Source organism: Macaca mulatta, chromosome 3 (assembly GCF_049350105.2).
Source record: "Macaca mulatta isolate MMU2019108-1 chromosome 3, T2T-MMU8v2.0, whole genome shotgun sequence".
NCBI classification, from domain to species: domain Eukaryota; kingdom Metazoa; phylum Chordata; class Mammalia; order Primates; family Cercopithecidae; genus Macaca; species Macaca mulatta.
Genome location: NC_133408.1, coordinates 159489865 through 159493993, shown reverse-complemented (window position 1 = coordinate 159493993; position 4129 = coordinate 159489865). Strand labels below are relative to the sequence as shown.

General features: G+C 38.9%; 1 pseudogene across 1 annotated transcript; it reads left to right on the top strand.

The window, feature by feature from the left end:
* The first annotated feature begins 1297 nt into the window (after positions 1-1297).
* Positions 1298-2646, top strand: LOC693484 (exocyst complex component 2 pseudogene; annotated as a pseudogene). Its single transcript, XR_009705.5, has one exon. The product of XR_009705.5 is annotated as an exocyst complex component 2 pseudogene (transcript).
* Positions 2647-4129: the final 1483 nt, after the last annotated feature.

The window sequence follows — 4129 nt, the reverse complement described above, 5'->3', positions numbered from 1 at the left end:
AGTAAATCAGTAACAGAAGAAGAGCTGGAAAACTCTCAAGTATTTGGAAATTAACACACATCTAAATAACACATGGGATAAAAAAGTCTCACAGAAAATAAATCAAAGTAGATAAAAATAAAAATTAACTTACCAATTTTTGTTAGTGTAGCAAATGCATTACGCAGGGTCAAATTTGTAGTCTTAGGTGCATATTTTAGAAAAAAATAAAGGTAAGATACCAATAATTTAAACTTTTATCATACAAAATGAAAGAAAAATTTAAACAAAGAATATAGAGGAAAAGAAATCATAAAAATTAACATGGAAATAGAAAACCAAATGCTGCATATTCTCATTTATAAGTGAGAGCATTCTACTTGATAAAGTTTCTTTTCTTTCTTTCTTTCTTTCTTTCTTTCTTTCTTTCTTTCTTTCTTTCTTTCTTTCTTTCTTTCTTTCTTTCTTTCTTTCTTTCTTTTTTTTTGAGACAGAGTCTTGCTGTGTCACCCAGGCTGGAGTGCAGTGGCTAGATCTCGGATCACTGCAACCTCTTCCTGCCGGGTTCAAGCGATTCTCCTACCTCAGCCTCCTGCGTAGCTGGGACTACAGGGGCGTTCCACCCTGTCTGGCTAATTTTTTGTTTATTTGTTTGTTTTGGTTTTTTAGTAGAGATGGGGTTTCACCATGTTGGCCAGGGTGGTCTCGATCTCCTGACCTCATGATCCGCCCTCCTTGGCCTCCCAAAAGCTGGGATTACAGGCATGAGCCACAGCACCCATTCATGATAAAGTTGTTTTTCATAAGGGCAAAGCTGAGCAGTTTTGAAAGCACTATATATGCCTACTGAAATTAAGCAAGTATGGAAATGGATGCCAGATAGAGAGAATTAGGTTTCTCACTGTTGGAATTGGAGGTTAGACTTGAGCAAATTGAAAAGGCTATAATTATCAATGCCTTAATGAATTAGAGCTGAAGAAACCAGTATGGAATGTTCAGATTAATATAGGTAAAAAGGTTTACATACAGAAATATTTATAGATATGTTTCTATTCATAGGTTATTATACACACATACATGCCTCTGCTCTGTCAGCTTAGAAGGCCTAGAAGAAACAATACTTGTTTTTCCACTCTCAGTCTTACTCAGCCTGGTCTCTTTTGCCAGGAAGACTCATTACATACAGTGCAGAAACAGACATGCTTAAATGCATTCACATGGAATGGGAGCCTATAAAGGATGATCAAACACATCTAATAAAGAATCAGATTTAACTTCTAGAAATCAAAAGAAAAAATGAGAGGAGTATGTTCTTTAAATGAAAAGGGAATATGGGTGGATAGGCAGGAAAACTCCCAATATACTTTCGAATACTAACTCACCACTCAGATGTACAAAGCCACCTAGTAAAGACAGAATATATGTGCCCCTCAGCATCCGGGATGGGGAAGCAAAGCAGTACCGAGGCTGGGAGGTGAAGTGCGAGCTCTCCGGAGAGTGGCTCGCTCACGCCATCCAGACCGTAAGATTTACTCATGAATCATTGACTGCCCTTGAAATTCCTAATGACCTGTTACAGACCATCCAGGATCTCATTTTGGATCTCCGAGTACGTTGCGTAATGGTCACATTGCAGCACACGGCGGAAGAAATAAAGAGATTGGCTGAAAAAGAAGACTGGATTGTTGATAATGAAAGACTGACTTCTCTACCATGTCAGTTTGAACAGTGCATCGTGTGTTCTCTGCAGTCACTGAAGGGGGTTCTGGAGTGTAAGCCGGGAGAGGCCAGTGGTCTTTCAACAACCTAAAACACAGGAGGAGGTTTGCCAACTAAGCATTAATATAATGCAGGTTTTTACACACTGTCTGGAACAGTTGAGCATCAAGCCTGATGCAGATATAGATACTACACATCTCTCTGTTGATGTTTCTTCCCCTGATTTGTTTGGAAGTATCCATTAAGACTTCAGCTTGACCTCTGAACAGCGCCTTTTGATAGTCCTAAGTAATTACTGCTATCTAGAACGTCACACCTTCCTAAATATCGCAGAACATTTTGAAAAGCACAACTTCCGGGGAATAGAAAAAATAACACAGGTTAGCATGGCCTCATTGAAAGAACTAGATCAAAGACTCTTTGATAATTACATCGAGTTGAAAGCAGATCCCGCCGTTAGCTACTTAGAACCTGGAATTTGTGCAGGATATTTTGATTGTAAAGACTGCCTGCTTCCAACAGGTGTCAGAAACTATTTAAAAGAAGCACTGGTGAATATAATTGCCGCGCATGCAGAGGTGTTCACTATTTCCAAAGAACTGGCCCCTCAGGTACTGTTCAAGGTGACAGAAGCAGTTTCTGAAGAGCTCAGTCGACTGATGCGATGTGTTTCATCCTTCAGCAAAAATGGAGCTCTACAGGCAAGACTTGAAATCTGTGCTTTAAGGGACACTGTGGCTGTTTACCTGACACCTGAAAGCAAGTCAAGTTTTAAGCAGGCCTTGGAAGCCCTGCCCCAGCTTTCCAGTGGAGCAGATAAAAAGTTACTGGAAGAGCTCCTGAACAAGTTCAGGAGTAGCATGCACTTGCAGCTCACCTGTTTCCAAGCAGCTTCTTCAACCATGATGAAAACATAAATACTTGCCAAATAAAGGAAGTCCAGGAAAATAACAAGGCTAAGCACTAGCTTTTATCATTCTCACTCACTCTTAATTTGATGTGTGTCACTTCACATCCACGTGTTGCAGTCCCTGAGGCCCTGTATGTTATCTGTGATGCAGTGTGAGTGCCGGTCACTGTGTTACACTCACAGGTATTGGAGGGGCAGCCGCAGACTTCAGGGTCCCCTAAAGGAAAGAGCAGGCTCCGTGTGGACGGCCAAGTCCCTGCCTGCCGTTGCCCCCTCCTTCAGCAGGTTACTTTCTCTCTGCCACCTCTTATCCGGTGAAGGATCTTGCTCAGTAGCTGGAAGAATGCTGCTCACACACAGTCTCTTCTCTGAAACTTCAGGATGCTCTTTGGTCACCAGGCAGTGGGAGCTGTAGACCAGCCGCGTGCACTTGCCCCACATTCACTGCTGACTGGCTTTACTGGAATAGGTTCAGGTCACCGTGACTTCTCTCCCAAATCAGCTGCCCGCCCAACTCCATCATACCGTTGCATCTGAAAACTGAGGAATTCTCTATTTGTAGTCGGCTTGTCAAGGTTTTCAAAATTTTCTAAGGTTATTTTAAAGTCTCCTTTTTTAAAAGCTAAAATTAATGTCCTCATCAATGCAAGTATTTTTAGAGCACAGTGTAGCCATGTACAGTTTCCCTTATTTAAAATAAATAAAAGTGTTGGTTCATTTGATGTATGGGGGAAATCATAGTAACTGGAAATGAAAGTTTAATCTTTTACAAATGTGCTTGATAAAGCTGTTAAGAAATACACAGAATATTGTCTTTCCTAAGCATGCTGTTGTATCTAACTCAACTATGAGCTAAATTTAAAAACTACAACTATGAATGTTTGTGTTATTTTAAATATCTAGTGCAGCACATTCAGCCAATAAAGAATCTGCCTTTAATGTAAGTTGTAATTTACTTGAAAAAAAAAAAGACAGAATATATATATATGTCACATATACACACATATATATGAATATATATATATACACACAATCATAATTTAATGATGGAGTAATGCCCAGTTCAGTGCTTATTATCTCATCATGCTTTGCCTTAAAGAACAGATTCTCTCATTCTCATAAAGTAGATGGGAGTGGAATTCTGCTTCATTTATGGGAGACCTTTCAGATAATTGACTATTTCTGCTAGTACTGTTACTGTTATTAACTCCGGGTAAACATAATGTTCACCTATTAGTAAATAATACTCTTGCATTCAGAATTACAATCTATAAATCTCAGTTGTATAGTTTCTTCAAGAAGTTCTTGAATTAATCTTGTTCAAGCTCTTGAATTAAGCATGGAGATTCTAATTAATCCAACTAGTAGAAATAAGAATAATATAATTTCTAAAAAGAAAACAACAATCTTAAAGGAACAAGTTCCCCTGTAGCTCTAAAGCACTATTTTAATTTCTCTCTTTATATTAAAATTCAAAAGAAAGAGTATGCAAAAGCTTTACAAATCGCTCACATTTTTGAT